The following is a 19,906-nucleotide window of genomic DNA, read 5'->3' on the forward strand; positions in this document are numbered from 1 at the left end:
TATAAATTCACCTTTTCATATAAAGAAACCAGAGGTTCATAGAGGTTAGGAATCTAGCTCAAAATCGCATAGCAGAGACAGGGCTTAAGCCGAGATCTTTCTGATTCTGGAGCAGATTCTGTATTAGCTTCCTAATTCTGCTGTAACAAATTACCACCAACTGAGTGGCTTGAAATAACACAGATTTATTATTTTACAGCTCTGAAGGTCAGAACTCCAAAAGAGGTCTCACTGGGCTAAATTCCAGGTGTCGGCAAGGCTGCATTCCTCTGCAGACTCTAGGGGAGAATGTGTTCTCTTACCTTTTTCTGCTTCTACAGTCTTCCTCCATTCCTTGGCTCATGGCCCCTTCTTCCATCTTCCATCTTCAAAGCCAACAACCCCATCGCTCTAACCTTTTTCTTTTTTTTTTTTAAATAAATTTATTTATTTACTTATCTATTTTTGGCTGCGTTGGGTCTTCGTTGCTGCACGCGGGCTTTCTCTGGTTGTGGCTAGCGGGGGCTACTCTTCATTGCAGTACTCTGGCTTCTCATTGCTGTGGCTTTCTCTTGTTGCGGAGCACGGGCTCTAGGCGTGCAGGCTTCAGTAGTTGTGGCTCACGGGCTCTAGAGCACAGGCTCAGTAGTTGGGGCACACGGGCTTAGTTGCTCTGTGACATGTGGGATCTTCCTGGATCAGGGATTGAACCTGTGTCCCCTGCATTGGCAGGCAGATTCTTAACCACTACACCACGAGGGAAGTCCCTCTAACCTTTATTTCTGTCATCACATCTCCTTTTCTGACTCTCTTGTCTCCCTGTTCCATATTTCAAGAACTCTTGTAATTACACTGGGCCCATCCAGACTATCCAGGATAATCTCCTTATTTAAAGGTCCTTAATCACATCTGCAAAGTCACTTGCCATGTAAGATAACATATTCATAGCTTCCAGAGATTAGGGCATCTTTGAAAGACCATTAATCTGCCTACCACAGAAGCTAAAGTAGATCTAGGTAAATATACTGCAGTTGCGTGAGTATTTTAAAATTAATATTTTGATATTGTAATTTAGTAGCCCGAAATTATAATCAGTAAGATTAATGATCACTAAAATGATGATAGTATATAATATGTATATATTATGTAATCTGTATATAGTATATAATAAATTATATAATGGAATGGTGTTGAATCCAGAAAAATTCCTGCTCCATCATTTACTACCTGTACAACCTGAGATAAATCTCTTAGTGCCATTTCTTTAGAACTGAAATGGTGGTAAATTAAAACAAAATTTATCCTTAGAACAAATGGTAACAAACAATTAGCTGGTAGATGGTCTACAAATAATATTCCGCTGCTCAGTATTCTCTTTTTTACTTTCTAGTATTCAGTGCCTGCTTTCTTTGTTTTTTACTATAATGTTAAATTTGGGTATTTGAATTAATTCATTAACCTGATGATGGCTTTTTCTCATTCCATTTCAGGTACTTAGTTTTTTAAGATGAAGTTTTCTTTATTGTTTGTTGTTATTATAAGTGTACAACTAGTAGTTTCATGGGAAATGGATCCTGGGTCAGTCTTTTATTGGGCTGACGAAAAAGTTTATTTGGGTTTTTCCGTAAGATCTTATGGAAAAACCCGAACGAACTTTTTGGCCAGCCCAATATAAATGATTTTTAAAGATAAATCATGATGAAAAATCTCAAAGAGAAATTAAGAACACACTCACATTTACCACTGCAACAAAAAGAATAAAATACCCAGGAATAAACCTACCTAAGGAGACAAAAGACCTGAATGCAGAAAACTATAAGACACTGATGAAAGAAATTAAAGATGATACAAACAGATGGAAAGATATACCATGTTCTTGGATTGGAAGAATCAACATTGTGGAAATGACTATACTACCCAAAGCAATCTACAGATTCAATGCAATCCCTATCAAACTACCAATGGCATTTTTCACAGAACTAGAACAAAAAATTTCACAATATGTATGGAAACACAAAAGCCCCAAATATCCAAAGCAATCTTGAGAAAGAAAAATGGAGCTGGAGGAATCAGGCTCCCTGACTTCAGACTATACTACAAAGCTACAGTAATCATGACAGTATGGTACTGGCACAAAAACAGAAATATAGATCAATGGAACAGGATAGAAAGCACAGAGATAAACCCACGCACATATGGTCACCTTATCTTTGGTAAAGGAGGCAAGAATATACAATGGAGAAAAGCCAGCCTCCCCAATAAGTGGTGCTGGGAAAACTGGACAGCTACATATAAAAGAATGAAATTAGAAAACTTCCTAACACCATACACAAAAATAAACTTAAAATGGATTAAAGACCTAAATGTAAGGCCAGACACTATAAAACTCTTAGAGGAAAACATAGGGAGAACACTCTATGACATAACTCACAGCAAGATCCTTGTTGACCCACCTCCTAGAGAAATGGAAATAAAAACAAAAATAAACAAGTGGGACCTAATGAAACTTAAAAGCTTTTGCACAGCAAAGGAAACCATAAACAAGACGAAAAGACAACCCTCAGAACGGGAGAAAATATTTGCAAATGAAGCAACTGACATAGGATTAATCTCCAAAATATACAAGCAGCTCATGCAGCTCAATATCAATAAAAACAAACAACTCAATCCCCAAATGGGCAGAAGACCTAAATAGACATTTCTCCAAAGAAGATATACAGATTGTCAACAAACACATGAAAGGATGCTCCACATCACTAATCATTAGAGAAATGCAAATCAAAACTACAATGAGATATCACCTCACACCGGTCAGAATGGCCATCATCAAAAAATCTACAAACAATAAATGCTGGAGAGGGTGTGGAGAAAAGGGAACTCTCTTGCACTGTTGGTGGGAATGTAAATTGATACAGCCACCATGGAGAACAGTATGGAGGTTCCTTAAAAAACTAAAAATAGAACTACCATAGGACCCAGCAATCCCACTACTGGGTATATACCCTGAGAAAACCATAATTCAAAAAGAGTCATGTACCACAATGTTTATTGCAGCTCTATTTACAATAACCAGGACATGGAAGCAACCTAAGTCCCCTTCGACAGATGAATGGATAAATAAGATGTGGCACATATATACAATGGAATATTACTCAGCCATAAAAAGAAACAAAATTGAGTTATTTGTCGAGGTGGATGGACCTAGAGTCTTTCATACAGAGTGAAGTAAGTCAGAAAGAGAAAAACAAGTACCGAATGCTAACACATATATATGGAACCTAAAAAAAATGGTTCTGATGAACCTAGGGGCAGGAAAAGAATAAAGACGCAGACGTAGAGAGTGGACTTAAGGACATGGGGAGGGGGAAGGGTAAGCTGGGATGAAGTGAGAGAGTAGCACTGACATATACACACTACCAAATGTAAAATAGATAGCTAGTGGGAAGTAGCTGCATAGCACAGGGAGATCAACTCAGTGCTTTGTGACCACCTTAGAGGGGTGGGATAGGGACAGTGGGTGGGAGACGCAAGAGGGAGGATATATAGGGATATATGTATATGTATAGCTGATTCACTTTGTTATAAAGCAGAAACTAACACACCATTGTAAAGCAATTATACTCCAATAAAGGTGTTAAAAAAGATAAATCACAATCTTATGTTCTAGGAGAGTTATAGCAAAAATACCATCTCTGCCTTATCATTCCCTCACTTTCATCACGTTCTCAGGGGCAACTCCTACCTGTGGATTTTTAGTTGTTTTTCTTTGGACTGCTATTCTGCAATTCTTGATCACATGACTGTCAACTTTGAACTGATATAGTTGACTTCCAGTGTGAAACTTGAGAATCTGTCCCACTTAGCTTACCTCACCTTTCCCCGTCCCTCCTTTCAATAGTTGACATTTATAGTTTTAGTTTTGTTCTTCTATTGATTACTTTTTTTTTTAAAGAACTTGTGAACTCTTAGTCACTTTTTTTTTTAATTAATTAATTTATTTATTTATTTTTGGCTGTGTTGGGTCTTCGTTTCTGTGCGAGGGCTTTCTCTAGTTGCGGCGAGTGGGGGCCACTCTTCATCGCGGTGCGCGGGCCTCTCACCATCGCGGTCTCTCTTGTTGCAGAGCACAGGCTCCATACACGCAGGCTCAGTAGTTGTGGCTCACAAGCCCAGTTGCTCCGCGGCATGTGGGATCTTCCCAGACCAGGGCTCGAACCCGTGTCCCCTGCATTGGCAGGCAGATTCTCAACCACTGCGCCACCAGGGAAGCCCCCTATTGATTACTTTTATAACTCAAAATAATGTAGTTAAAGTTTATTTCTTTTTTCCAACAAGTCTATACAGTTCACTTTCTAAGACAAGTTATTAATACTTCCACCCGTGTCCTCGAATTTTCCTTCCTCCTCAGGCTAACTTTTTTAGTCAGCTAAACTTTTACTTTTATATTGTCAAGCTTGTTTATATTTACATTCTTTCTATAACAGTCACTGTCTTCCTTTTTCTAATATGTTGACTCTAAATGTTGGAAACCTGTAAACAGTGTTGACACTCCACTAACATTATCTAATGCTGAATCACAACTAGTGTGCTGTGTTCTTGGATAGAGGCCCATCCCAGGAAACCTAGGGCATGCTTGGCAAAAAGTTCACCGTGTCCAAACGGACTCTCTCTTTTTTATTTATTTATTTATTTTTTAATTCAGTTGCTTGACGTCATTCCAAATTGCCTTTGCTTTACGTGTGCGCCTTGACTTTTTCATACAGGTTTGTTTTTATCCTGAATTGTGTTTCGTTTTAGTTCCTGCTCTAAATTTGCTGTTATCTTATCCGTATTTTATTTTTCCCCTCAAAGTCTCAGAGTTTTTTCCCCTGGAAACTTCCCTTGTGAATCTCTACATATTTTTTAAGTCTCACAATGCAGTATCCCAAAATTTCAGAAGGATATGAGTGTGGGCCTTTCTTCACTCCTTGCATTGGGATCCCCATGGGCCTGTTCAATTTTGAAACTCATTATCATTCTTTAGTTTGGGGATATTTTCTTGTTTTTTCTTTGATGATTTCTTCTTTCCCATTTCTTTGTTTTTTATTTTCTCATTCTCATTTCTATTCGTTGGACCTCCTAGATTAGTTTTCTTTGTCTCTTGTCTTTATTTCATCTTTTTATTCTCTTTCCACTTTTGCTCTTCACATAAGAAATATTTTTATTGCTTACTTTTCAGTCTTCAGGTGCATTTCATGTTTTTGTTATTATATGTTTAATCTCTAAGGTCTCTTTCTAGTTCTATAATTATTTCTATTTTTTAATTTATATTAATTTTTTGAAACTATAAGAAATACCATACATGCATAAAATCAGACATTGTCTTCAAGATTGTCTTGGCTACTCTTATTCTTTTCAATACCATATAGATATTTAGAATGACCTTGTTAATATTCACTAAAAATCATGCTTGGACTTTCATTGGAAATGCCATAACTTCATTGATTAATTTGCAAAGAGTTGAAAAACCTTTATTTATTGAGTAAGGTAATCCATGAACATGATATATCCCTCTGTTGGTATTTTCTTCAACTTCGGGGTTTTCTGAATGGGGGTATTTCACATATATGTATCTTAACAAGTATATTATGATTTTATAGAAAACCACAATTTTAAGGGAAAAAAAATACCCCTCTGTGTACTTGGAGGTAAAGGAAAAGCTGTGTTAATCAAGTCTTGCTACAGTACTGCATAACAACAACGACAAAATCATAAAATGCTCAGTGGCTTATTGATGTTTTATATATTTTTACACTCCTGAGGGTATAAAGTGGCCGATCTAGGCTAGGCTCCTTTGGGTTAAGGCTACATTACAGGCTTCTGATAAGGTTTCAGGCCTGAGGTCCAGGCTGAAGGAGCAGCAGAATGAGTGACATGCTCTTTTCTTGGCAGATCACAGGCGCAGGAGAGAGCAAGCCGAGCCACGCAAGCAGTTAGAGTTTCTGTTACATCATGTCCACTAACACTGTATTAGTCAAAGCAATTTCATGGCCAACCCCGACATGAGTGGGATAGGGAAGTGTATCCCACGCACAGTGGGAGGCAGTGTAAAATTACATAGCACAGGGTGTGGATGTATAATCCTAGTACAAGAAACTGAATAATTGGATAATAATCCAGTTGATATCGGGAGGAACGTATATGAATAGAAGTACAAATATTCTTGATGTACATGACCTTTGTTTGTTTGTTTGTTTTCCACAAGCTTTTTTTTTTTTTAAGAGTTTCACTTATAAGATTAAAAACGTTACTCATTTACTTTTTAGTGATATATAATTAGTTACGCTACTGCAGTAGTGGTGAAAATCAGACGGGAAAGGGCCTCAGTCTCTCTCATGAATATAAGATCCGTGTTTCAAACTGTCCAACCAGTATTCCTCAGAGACCTTATCTTCAATATGCACCGTTATTTCACTAATTCTTTATTTACCCTAATCCTGCTGTTCCTTAATTTCCCATCATCAGATCTCTCTTTTATCCTCAAGTTTTTCTTCTTTCGCATCCCTGTAGCCAACTGGTGAACAGATCCTGTCACTTCCAACTCTGTCAGTGTACCTTTCACATCCCCTCACTCCATTTTTACTCCATTAGAAATTTTCATCTTTAACCAGGAGTTTTGCCTCACAGACGGGTGGGGACAGAAACATCTTACAGAGAAGAAATCTGAGAATGCCCCACGTTTAAAGGGAGGCCTCAGCTGCTAGGACCCTGGCTCTGCATTGACTGAGATCTCAATGTCTCTAAGATAGCATCTAAAGCCCTTTAGAATTTGGTCTCGATGTTTTCTCACCTGGGGAACCTCCGGCTTCCACCTCCTCTCCTCTGTCTGCCACTCAAACTATGTGAAATGCTGACTTCCAAACCTTTACTCTTCTAGATGATTCTCTCACGACCTTGGCCATCATCTCCTGTCTTCTCCACTCAGTAAACCCCGATTCGCCTTCCAGATCCAGTTCAGATGCCACCTTTGCCCTCAGGCATTGCCTGACTCACAGTTGGCAGTCTTCTGGGGTTCTCTCAGCATTCTACCTGAATATCCATTACACAATTTCTTTCTTGGGTTCTTTACTTTTGATTATAAAAGTATAAAAAAAAAACTTTATAAAAATGAAATGACATATATAGTGTTAAGAAACAGGATCAGTATATATGTCACCTTATTTTTTTTCTAGATCAATAGAAAAAATAAGGTAACATATATACTGATCCTGTTTTACACTGGTAAAAGATACAAAGGGTTAAATCATTCTAGTCCTCTTTTTTTTTTTTTTTTCTTTTAAAGTCATGTAACTTCTTTGTCTGATCTCCTTATGGTCCTTGTCACAACTGTATGGCTTTTAATCACTCATACTTTCAGGGAGTTACTGCACTGCTGGAACCTTAATAATGTTCTAGTTTGTTTGGATGATCTTCCTGATGAAGTCCTGACAGTCTATAATGGGAAGACAATCAAAATTAAAAATGCTCTAAGAGTTCAGGTAGTAGAGCATGCTATTATTTTTCACATGGTGCAAGGGTATTAAAATACTGACTTTCATGCTTTTGATTGAGTTTGTGATGAAATCCAAGAAAAGTTGAAAATTTGAATTATTCTACTGCCAGTAGGGACAGTACATCATGAACAGAAAGCAGGCATATGTAACCAATTCTTGTATCATAATCTGAAGAGTGCCAGATTGTCCCTCTTTTATATGAGTTTCTGTAGTATATCTAAGTAATTAATTCATTATATAGCTCTTTTATATTTGCAGTTACCACATGGAATTTTACAAATATATAAAATGTCATCTTTAGCACACACTGTTTGAATAGTTAATAATGATGACTTATCTTGATAAAGCATTTCAGATTTTTCCAGGTACTTTCCATTAAATTATCTGACTCACTAGCCCTCTTAAGTAAGCAGTGGAATTGTAATTCTCCACCTGTCCCATCCTTTCTGCCTCCTTCCCTCTTCTTGTTTCCCTGTTTCTGTTTCTTTCTTGTAAAGGAGGCCATTTGGTATATGGAAAGAGCACAGAATATGAATTCAGGTATTTCATTCCATCTTTGCCCCCACTGAATTTGGTTTTGGACAGATCACTTTCATTTCTCTGAACCATGGTTTCCTAATTGGCAAAATAAGGATAATACTAAAGTATATTCCTCAAAGTTGTGAGGATTAAGTGAGGTGAAATCTAGGGAAATTTAAAAAAAAAACAAAAAAACAAATGTAATGTCCATGTTAGCTTTCTTTAAGGGAAGCTTGAGATAATGGAAAGAGAACAGATTTTGGCCTCACTGCTTCTTCAGTAGGTACTTGATCAAGTTATCTAACCTTTCTGAACTTCATTTTCCTTCCTTTCTTGTGTGTAAAAGGGGCCTAATAAATTTCTATCTTGTGAAATTGTTGAATAGAAAAAATAAGGTAACATATATACTGATCCTAACACAGTTCCTGAAACATAGCAGTGTACACTCTATTAAAAGTATTTTCTCTTCTTTCCTCTCTTCCTCCTAAAATCCCTCTTTTCTTCCTCTTTTCTTCCTACCTTATTCTTCTTCCTCAACTTCCAGACAAGATAAGCACTTGATTGCAAGATCTTGAGATTTAATAAATTAACATTTTTTTTAGCATCAAGAATTTTTTAAATAAAATTGTAAGCTCTACTTGAGGCAGGAGATGGAAATCCTCTCTTTTGAGTGAAGACCCCTTATTGTCATGCTTTGGAACCTCCATTGAGTCCTGAAAACTTTGTGCGGTAGAATTTGAAAACTGCTGATGTAGCCCCATGCTCTCATTTTGCAGATGAGAAAACCGTATTTGAGAGAAGCTGAGTAGTGACTGGCCTAAACGTGCAAACTGGTAAGTGATGAGCTAAGGATAGAACTCCGTTGTTTTTCGCCCTTACCCTATTGTTCCCCTTACTACGTGAAGGTACAGAATGAAAAATATGCATAATTAAAATTCCTCTCTTGAAGGATAGCACAGTCTATTTATGGAGATGGAATTAAGGTATAAAAGATGAGGAAATGCAAAGTAGCATGATACAGTTATGAAATGGTTGGAATAGGTAAATACTTCAAGAAGAGAGGAGCTTGGTTGATCATTATCCTTTGAGGGTGGACACGGCAAACTCCGTGAAGGCAGGGACTTGTTTGCTCATTGTCATTTTGTTCCCAATGCATACAGAAATGACTGCCTTCCAAAAGGGGATTATTACTTGTTTTTTTTGAATGGAATGAATGAATGAATGGCTTAATGAAGTATATAATTGAATCAAATCTAGAAAAAGAGCAAGGATTTAGATAATCTAGATCAGGGGTGTTTAAACAGTGGGTTGTGCTTCATTACTGGCTGATGAAATAGGTTTTCTGGATCATGATTTACCTATAAAAAGTTACAGAGTGTCATTATGTCATGAAAATTGTGTAGATTTATGTGATACTGACATAAAATACATATGTATAATTTTGTGTATACTTGGTCACAATTTAAAATATATGTCTCACTGGAGGTCATGGTTAAAGATGTTTGAAAGATACTGTTTTACACAAAGAGAATATTAAAGTTTGAGGCAGACATGTGAATGCTTTATAGAAGAATAGTGACTTTAATGGTTTTGCTCGATCAGAAGTGTTAAGAATAGTTAACCAAGGTAAAGTTTATTCAGGGGAAGAAGAATCCATTCTTCTATTGAAGAATCATTAAGAATCCTCTGGGGAAAAAAGAAAAAAAAAAGAATCCTCTGCCCTTCATTGTCTCTACCCTCCACATTAAGAGGGTTTAACCAAACTACACATTAGAAAGATTAGAAAGATTAATCTGTCAGAAATGGGTAAATTGAATTGGAACTGGGGAGACCAGATCAAGGACTGTGCAAAAGAGTCAGCACAGGGTAAGGAAGTTGTGGCCTTGACTGGTGACAACCCGTAGAGAAAAAGTTTCTTGGCAAAACTGGGGTGGAAAGAAGTTAAAAAAAAGTGAGTGGGTGATGACTAAATGGAGCTTAAATAGTAAACAATTTCTTAAAACTGCTGTCTAAGGAAAAGAAATAATTAAGGAAAAAAAAGTAGGATAATAGAGTTATAAAGTTTTTGTTAAAATAGAGAGGAGATAAAATTCTTTGTGGTCAACTAGGGCAAGTCAACAGAGAAGGCTTCTAGACATAGATTAGAAATGACTCTAAAGAAGACATCAAAATTCTACTTAAAAAGATTACCTGGGAAGGAAGATAGTTCCTTTTTTCTGAAATCTAGTGATTAAGACCAGAGGGGATGGGAGCAATTACTGCTTGTGGATAAGAGAAACTTAAAGAAAGACAGAGTTAATGAACGTTGCTTTCTATAAGTTGAAGATTAACCAGGGAAAACAGTTTAAATCAAGATGTGACATTAGCCTACAAATTTTGTGTTACTAACAAGAGACATTTTTAAGTTGTAAAAACATTTACTTTTCTATGTAATAAACATACCCTTGATTCACCCTAAACTTGTCTAAAACACTACTGTAACTTGAAAAATTATAATTATATATACCATATTTTGTGTAAGTTAGGAGGTTAGAAAGAAGATTATCATAAGAGAATCTTGAATTTTATGTCCTGAAAACCTACTTAAAATGAACTTGGTAATGATGAAACAAGTTCAGATGCTAGAAATATAATTAAAAAGCATCAAAGTATGTTCACTTAAGACAAGCTTTTCTTTTTTGTTTGGGTTTATCTGCCATTCAGAGGAAATCCAGAGGTCAAGAATTATACATTATTATAATTTAAATAAAAACCCATTGCTTAAATTATTTATTTTTAAAATAAAACTAAAGAACAGCCCTTTGTTGTTTATTAAAGGAAAGCTATGGTGGCTTTATTGATGTCCCATGAACATGTGTATGTGAGTTTACACAATTAAGAGAAATAGAGAACATGAGCATAAGTATGTTTGTGTGTGTATTTGTGAGTGTGTGTGTGTAATGAAACTTGTCTCTAGGCATGGTCAGGTACAAAGGTCCATCATTTAAGTCTCAGAACTAAATAAACATGTGAGATTATGATTATTTTATTGGGCTTTCTTATTTTATGAGCCTCTAATGGCTCATGGCTCAGTTATATTGACGAGCACTGGAAACCTTCAGCTTCAATGAGGTTTTTTATTTATTCATTTATTGTTTTTATTGTAAAGTGCCAAGAAGATAATGCCCAGTTCCCAGTCTTAGTTTTCACTTACAATAAACTGGAGAAATACAATTTTTATTATAGAAAAGAAACTAAAATATGTGGTAAGTGTATATAACTGGCAATTTGTATGTGACTTTCTAATTTACTTTCAGTTTCTAATGCAAATTTTTCAACTTCTGAGTTTGAGTATATACCTCACTGTCAACTTCAATATTGGGCTTATGTTTTTTTTTACACTTTTTAGGCTGAACTCACTGGCAAAATTAACCCAGTTATGTGTTTTAGCATTTGTGAGAAGATAACACATTGAAGCATAATTTTTTAAATTTGTCTTTGCTTTTTTTTTGCATATACTGTAATTTATTCGTGTCATATTTTATCAAGAATTCAGATAGTAAGAATTCCTTTCTGTGTAACTTTCTGTGGGAACTTGTAGGCAGTTTGCTCCCGAAGAAAGAGAGCACGATTGGGGCTACACACCCCAGTTTAGTCTTCCCAAATTTGCCTACCAGGTAAGTCCCTTCACCTCTTCTAGGGTCAGGTGAATAAATGGGTGGCCTGGGGTCAGGAGACAGCTTCAGTTCCACAGAAACATCAAGGGTGAGGAGTAAGTATTAATATTAATTTAATTAATACCCACCAAAGTATGAATATTCCTAATATTCATGAGTAGATTTAGTTTGAAAACTAAGCATAAAAGTTTTAATTAATGTAGTGGTTGTTAATTTGGCTTACTTATCTATTTCAAAATAAAATTTAAGACTTCGTATTTAGCTATAAAATTAAAAAGCTCCCCCTCAATCTACTTGCTTTATCAACACCCTTGTCAGTTTTACTGATAGCACCTTTACTAGAGTTTGTAGGGTAAAATAGAACTGTTTGCCAGTTTAGCTTCAAGAATCTTAAACGTTTTGTTTTTTTAGATTATCCTGAAATAGAAAAGGAAACCACTTGACTTGGTAGGTGCCTGTGTTCCCTGAGGTCAGAGCCAACCATTACATTTTGAAAGGATTCTTAGGTTAATCTTTTGAACCATAGATTTTTAGTGCTAAAATGTTTGTTAAAATCACACTCTGGAGAAGAGAAATACTATTGTATATTGCATTATATATATTTAGAATCAAATCCTTCACTTCTCTACATATACAGAAGCTGAAGAACAGTTAATTTCCAGGTGACCAAATTTGGAAACATACGTACAGGGAGCAGAAAGGCAATGGATATTTCAAGGTAGAGAGAAACACCTATTTTCTGAGTATATAAGTATTCAAAGTAGGGTCAATATCCAAGTTAAATGAAACCAAATTGAGGGTTCATTATTCTGTTAGACCTTGCATTTTGATTTGTATTAACACTTGCACCACTATAAAAATTATTAAAACAATTTCTTATGATTCATGAGTTCACATAAATATATATTGAAATTCAAATGATTCTAAGGACAAAGGATGAAATCCTTTTAAGGAACTCATGGATAGGAGAGCTCTAAGATGACTTCCCTAGGCATTCTAAAGGTTTAAAACTTGTTGTTGTATGGATTCCAAAATCCAGGTCTTACACAGTAGAGATTTTAACATACGTTTCTTTCAGTGAAGACAGTGAAATTCATAACTAAACAAGAGCTAGATGTTGAGTCTGGGAACACAGGAGCTATGAATTCACTCTAAAAATTAAAGAAAGTGGCTTATTAGACTCTAGAATCTCCAAATGTGGTGTGGTGACCTGAGAATCCATTTTAGTACCAGATAAATTTCGGTTAGAATCTTGGTATTGTGAGTAGTATGTGTCTTTGCTCAAGTTACTGTGCCCTTTTGAGTCCCAGTTTTCTCATTTATAAAACTGGGGGCAGTAACTCATCACTGTATAAAATCTGGTTAGGATTAAATGAGAAAAAGGCCTTGCAAAATGCACAGCACAGAATTGTCCCTCAGTATCTGTTAAGCATAATATTCTCCTTTCAAATGCAACTCTCTGAATTGTCTCTCTCCAAGCTACCACCCCTATTAAGAGATAAATCCACCTCTCAGACTGTATCTCCCAGCTTTGCTCATGAATGAAGGCAAATGATTGTTTTACCTAAAGAAATGGAATGATTGTCCTGGAACAGTCAGCAGATTCATGCACCTAAAAAAAGAGCTGCATTTGGTGAAGTCAAACCTTTTCTGTCTTGTATATTTCGCTGATAATGCGATTTTCAAATGCAAACTGTGTGGAATCAAGTGCTCTGTCTTTAGGAGAGGATAGTGTTTTCGTAGTCTCCTCTGTGGAGACTGGCCAGCAGTCTCTGATACTTTCTCTTCTTCCAGATACGCAATTTCAATAACCTAAAGACTGTATTTCAAAAGGTATCAGAAATTCAGCAGTTTTTCCCCCCTCTAAGAAAGGAAGGAGTGGGAAGAAAAACAACATTTTATGATGGTTTACGCATTTCTTAAAGATTTTTTTAAAGTCTGCATTCTTTTTAGTTTTATAATCCATATGGAATGTCTGGATTTTTCTTCCTCCTTTGAAAAAAGAACATATATGAATTTTTCATTTGTTTATAGTTTCAGTCTAATGGTAGTAACTCACATTGTTTTAAAAATGTCAGCCACCACACTAAAAAGTTCACATGTGTTAACATATTTACTCCTCAGTTATATTTAGATATTATTCCATTTTTATATACAGGGAAATTGAGGCAAAAAGAATTTGGGTATATTTCCCTGAGGTCACACAAGTAGTGGAACCAGAATTTGAACTTGAGGATACTGTTTCGAGCTGTATCCTTATTCACGGCACAGTAAATAATAAGAGGTAATGTCAGTCTAAAAAATAATGCCAGCCTATATCATTAATGAGGTTCTGTCACTTGTTTTTAATGATTTTTGGTGTGTGTATGTGTTGTGTAAAGAAACAGCTTTGCTGTGTATGAGTACTTTTTTGCTGAATGAACATTTTGTTTCAGAAACTGGGTAACAAAAGAAAATATGACAAATATTCTATATTTGTTTAACTATCATGTATGTGGATGTGAAGGAACATTTTATAATAAGCTGGAAAACATTGAAATAATATTCTTTTCAATTCCTAATGTTCTTTTTAGTTCTTTTCTTTTTTTGGTGCTTAGGTAAGAGTTTTGTTTTTGGAAAACTACTGTGCAATTTGAAAACAGTGTAATTTCTAGTGAATGCATACTTAACTGCCTCATAAGTAATAATTGACTTATCTATGAAATATATGAGGCAATTTTTACTTTATTAATCTAAATAATAAAAATAATTTTTGAGAATTAATGACAACATAGTGCTTTACTCGGTCGATTGGAACGTATCAAATATGTACAGTGAAATTAAATTCAACTTTAGGGAAAATCATCTCCTCTTCTTTGAGCAGGACACAACATTTTGATTGTTCAGATGTGCAGCCGTGATGGATCCCCATAGACTGAGTGTTGAAAGTCTCAAAGAGAGCAAACCTGGAATCTCAGGCCAAATGCTGCAGCATGATTGTGCTTTGATAAGCTAGTATATAGGTCTTCTATCTGATTTTCAGTTTTACATTAAAAAATCATTTTCATCAGTGAAATCAAGAGTGAATTATAAAGATACCATTTAAAATAAACCAAAATTCAGGTGGAGGTAAAAATCACCCATCATTATTAATTTCTTCATATTGAAGTGTGATATATGAATAATATGTTATGTTATTGTTCCTGAACCCTGCCGTAAAATATAGCTGAGGTAATTCACAGTGTTATACATATTACTGCAAAGTAAGTAAAGGACTCTTGCTCTCAAAGCCTAATAATGACCTTGAGCGCGTAACTTCATTTCTCTGAGTCTCTTTTCTCAGGGGGATGGACTTAGGCCGCTGGTTTTCAGACAGCGCTCCGCCGTGTGCTACAGATCAGGAGCGCTTTAGTCTCCTAAGCCATTCTGACTTTGTATTTTACCTATTGGTTACATGCTTGCAATCTGCTTAGAAAATACTTCCAGAAAGTAAAGATGTGAAAAGCCCCTGGACTAGATGCCTCTGGAATTCCTCCCACCTTTAACATTATGTGATCCATTTCTTTCCTAATTCCTATGCTAGAATCAAACACGCAAATTACCACTGCCTTGCGTTCCAGACTTTTCCAGATGGGATGCCCATCTGCCCCTTTGCAACAGTCGTAGATCCTCTTGTTTTTCAAGGTCCAACTCTGTCTCTGTGATAGCCAGGAAACGCTCTCCTTCCTTGGAATTTCAATAACAGCATGTTAGCATCGTTTCTGAGGTACATACCTGTTCTTCGTGCTATCATGGTTTTCATATATTGGAAGAGTTGCCACCTCTAATTCCTGTAGGGGCTAGCTGGGGTAGGCGGATGGAGAGAAGATAATGGTGGGATGACAGGGTACTCCCTGGAGAGCACATGGGCCATTAGGAGGGCATAACCTTAATGGGATTCCTGGATACCGTCCACAGGGAAATTTAAGATCAATATTATCAGATTATATTTCAATAAAAATTGTACATCTGAATTTTTCATGGAAATTTTAACTTTGGAAAACATTCAAAAATAAAGCCCAGAAAGTGCCAGAACAACAAAAAGTATGTGATGGCCACTTGTATACGCCTCTGGACCATACATGCACACATGTTTTCACCCCCTAACACGAACACAATCTATTTACTTGCATGTTTGTTCAACAGAATTTAGTGAATCTTATTGGAAATGTTCAGACAGCCTTTTTATATAGGCTTGACTGAAATCCTGATATTGATAGAAACTAGTGCCAACTTGACTGTCAAGAGCAATGTGACAATGCTCTCAAGATGATCAAATTGTAAGTGGATATCTTCAAAGGTAAAACCTTCCATTCTTTACCTCAGTATCCCCTGCTTGATGTTCTGCAGCATAGTATAAATGCCTTCCAGAAGAAGGAGATTAAGGAAAGTTTAACAGTTGTACTATAGTTATTGAAGAGGCAGACAGATTAACCAGTTGCCTAGAAGAAATCAGAAGTCTCATCTGGAAAGTTGGGAGGGTTTTAAAGCAACCTTCTTGTGTTAATCTTGAAAGATAATTTGTATTAGAGCAGTTTTCCTTTTCAGCTGCTTTTTCTGAGCTCCTTTAGTGCTCACTAAATACACTAGAATACTGATAAGTTTATATTCTTTTTTTTTTTGATTCTGAACTCCCTGTCTTTTAACAAGGAAGTTTTGTTTTTTGTTTTTTTTAAATTAATAGACTTTTACTTTTTTTTTAAGTATTTATTTGTTTATTTATTTATGGCTGCGTTGGGTCTTCGTTTCTGTGCGAGGGCTTTCTCCAGCTGTGGCAAGTGGGGACCACTCCTCATCGCGGTGCGCAGGCCTCTCACTATCGCGGCCTCTCCTTGCGGAGCACAGGCTCCAGACGCGCAGGCTCAGCAATTGTGGCTCACGGGCCCAGCCGCTCCGCGGCACGTGGGATCCTCCCAAACCAGGGCTCGAACCCGTGTCCCCTGCATTGGCAGGCAGACTCCCAGCCACTGCGCCACCAGGGAAGCCCAGTTTATATTCTTTTAAATCTTGCTCTGCTGGTGATCATACTTCCTTATTCCCATCAAAAACGTTTGAATGTTAAACCATATGAACAATTTGAAACACTCATATTTTAATTCTCTATGTAACAGTGATAGTGTTTATAACAGATTTATACCATCATTTTATTATTGTTTCCTGTTTGAAGTTATTCCCAATTAATTTTTCATATTCCAGTTAAAATTGTAATCTAATCACTTATTCTGTTTATGACTAAATAGCAGAGTGTTCAGTAGTGACTGGATATTCAGGAGGGAAGATAAAACACTTCTGACTCAATGACATGAGAACCAAACATGCACAAGCTTAGTTATAAAGTTTGAGATGATGTGTTGATAAAACGGTAACTTTTCAATTATGAGGAAATCATTGTTTATCATGTTACATTTTACTTAAGTATAAAATTGATTCTATTTCTAAAAATAGTGTGTTGATTGATTAAAATATTTATTCATCTATTTCAGTTAGATCCAATAAAAATTTCCCTAATCTTAATAAGTCACTCAAGAGAAGTTCATTTTCTCTTCCCAGCACAAATGTAATTCTTGAAGTGGTTTTGGTGGCTCAGAGCTCAGACTTTTAACAGTCCTGTTAACAAAATAAGCAGAGGTGTTCTCTTGTTAAAACTATCCACCTGTTTTGCCCACGGAAGTTCTGGCTGGTGCGTGGCCCCTCCCTGCTCAGACTCCTTCAGTTCTGCCATTTCCTTCCTCAGCTTTTGTTACACTGCCCCCTGCATCTCACCAAGTGGCCTCACAGTCTAAATTGTTCACGTTAGTCATCTTCTCTCTAAAAACCATGTCGTCTGTGTAACTTTTCATTGAAGTTCAATATCATTGATCTAAAGCTGGGCTTACCAATGATAGGTCTACTTTCTTTAAAACTAAGGAAAATGATAGTATTTAAATAGAAAGTAGAGAATATTTTTAAGACTAAGCATATAGCAGATATTCCCCTCAAAAATTTATCATAGTGACATGCATTGCAGGATTAAACAAGCTGAGATCTTAATAAGTATTATAAGTCATAGTTGCTTAGAACTATTATTTCTATGTTGATATACTTGGCCAATAATAATTAACAACATTGATGAAAAGAATAACTAACTCCTTAGTACAATTTTCTATGCAGATGACACTTTCATGTGAATTACCTCATTGGATTATCACAACCCTATTATTAATATTATTGTTATACAGATATTATTAAAGATTCAAAACTAAGTTAAGAAAGACTCAAGGAAGCCAAGTGAATGGCTGCTTTTAGAAGGTAAATTTTTACTCTTTTAATGAAATAAAATTTTGGCAAAATTGACAGTATTTTCCCTTTGACCCAATATATCATTATGAGAAAGTAATCTCAAGTAAATATGAACTTTTATCTCAGTATTTCTTAAAATAGGAATTATTAGGAAAAATCAAATGATTAATAGGAGAATGGTTAAGTATATTATCTTCATGATGAGTATTAAGCAACTATTACAAGTTACATTTTCTAATAACATGGAAAAATGTTCACAGGTTAATAATAGGTGAATAAAAACAGGATATAGAAATGTTTAATGTGCATGACCGCAATTATAGAAACATATCTCCGAGTCCCGAGCCTGAATAATCCAATGCACAAAGTATCTGTCCATCTCAGGGTCCTTTCTGAATTCTCCTGGTTCATCTCTTTTCTTGGTTACTTCTTCTTCAGGTTCCAGATTAAATGTTACTTTCTCAGGAAAGCATTTGCTGATCCTCAAGGTCACTTCAGACCAGGTGTGTACCCCAGTTATATCTTGTCCTAACGCTTTAATAGTTATTATGATGACAATCACTTTGTAGTATCTTTTGAATGTCTGTCTTCCTTACTAGACTGTAAACTTCATTTGAGCAGAAACTGCATCAGCCTTGTTTCTCACTGCCTGGTACAGAGACTGGGACATAGTATGACCCCAGTAAGCATTTGTTGAAGAAATGACTGACTGAATGAATGAACGAATGCAAGGCATTGTGCTGAGGAATTTTCACGTAATCTCTTTGAGGCTCCACAAAAAAGATGAAGTGGGGGCCATCTCTATTACATTTTATGGATAAGGAAACTAAATCTTAGAGAGAGAAAATTGTCCAAAGTTGTATAGCAAGTCAGTGGACAGCTCAAATTGAAACCTGATGTCTTGGAATGTAGTGCCCAAGTTCTTAGACACTGATTACGGAAGTGGTTGCACTGAATATAACTAATAAGTCAACCGTATCTTGTTGAACTATATTAGATGTTCACATTTGTAGGTCAAAGATGGTGAAATATCACCAACTTCATATTAATTTATTAATAATGAATTTACAAGCATTTTAAATTCTGCAAAATATATAAAAATACTGTGGTAGAACTGCAGTAATTTTTATGTTTTGCACACAATCTTAACATTTTTCAAATTTTCTACACTTTTTAATCATCTTCTGTAAAAAGGAACACAGTTATTAAAATCTACTCACCCCAGAATGTTGGAGCTAGTTCTCAAGTCCAGATTTTTTTTTTTTTTTTTTTTTTGGCTGCGTTGGGTCTTTGTTGCTACGCGCAGGCTTCCTCTAGTTGCAGCGAGCAGGGGCTAGTCTTCATTGTAGTGCACAGGCTTCTCCTTGCGGTGGCTCCTCTTGTTGCTGAGCATGCGCTCTAGGCACGTGGGCTTCGGTAGTTGCAGCACGCAGGCTCAGTAGTTGTGGCGCATAGGCTTAGTTTCTCCATGGCATGTGGAATCTTCCCAGACCAGGGCTCAAACTCATGTCCCCTGCACTGGCAGGCAGATTCTTAACCACTGTGCCACCAGGGAAGTCCCTCAAGTCCAGATCTTTTGACACCAAATCCCAAAGGGTTTTCATTGAATAAATAGACTGTGTGAAAGAGAAAATCAGAGTTCTATATATTGCAAAGTTATAACCATCTTATGAATTGCTATACAATTAGCAATTGATTAACTTTTCCAGATAGTTTAATCCAAAGTCAATCTTTAAAATATTGTTTTAAAATTTTAATTGAAAATTCTTTGTAAAATCTAAAACTACAGAACAGGAAGCCACATTAAGTCTACATCATAGCACTATTAAGGTTTTGAGCTGGTTGGGTATATTTCTTTCTATATATGCCTTTCATGCTTTCTATTATTTTCTATCACAGATACTGCTAGCAATCAAATTTATA

General features: G+C 36.0%; 1 protein-coding gene across 1 annotated transcript in view; it reads left to right on the forward strand.

The window, feature by feature from the left end:
• The first annotated feature begins 515 nt into the window (after positions 1–515).
• Positions 516–19,906, forward strand: part of HNF4G (hepatocyte nuclear factor 4 gamma) — an 85,735-nt gene continuing 66,344 nt past the window's right edge. Inside the window, exon 1 of the mRNA XM_082432663.1 lies at positions 516–15,984. The gene's annotated coding sequence lies outside the window, so the exon portion shown is untranslated. The remainder of the gene's footprint in view (positions 15,985–19,906) is intronic.

Source organism: Balaenoptera physalus (genome assembly GCF_965194825.1).
Source record: "Balaenoptera physalus genome assembly, chromosome: 17".
NCBI classification, from domain to species: Eukaryota; Metazoa; Chordata; class Mammalia; order Artiodactyla; family Balaenopteridae; genus Balaenoptera; species Balaenoptera physalus.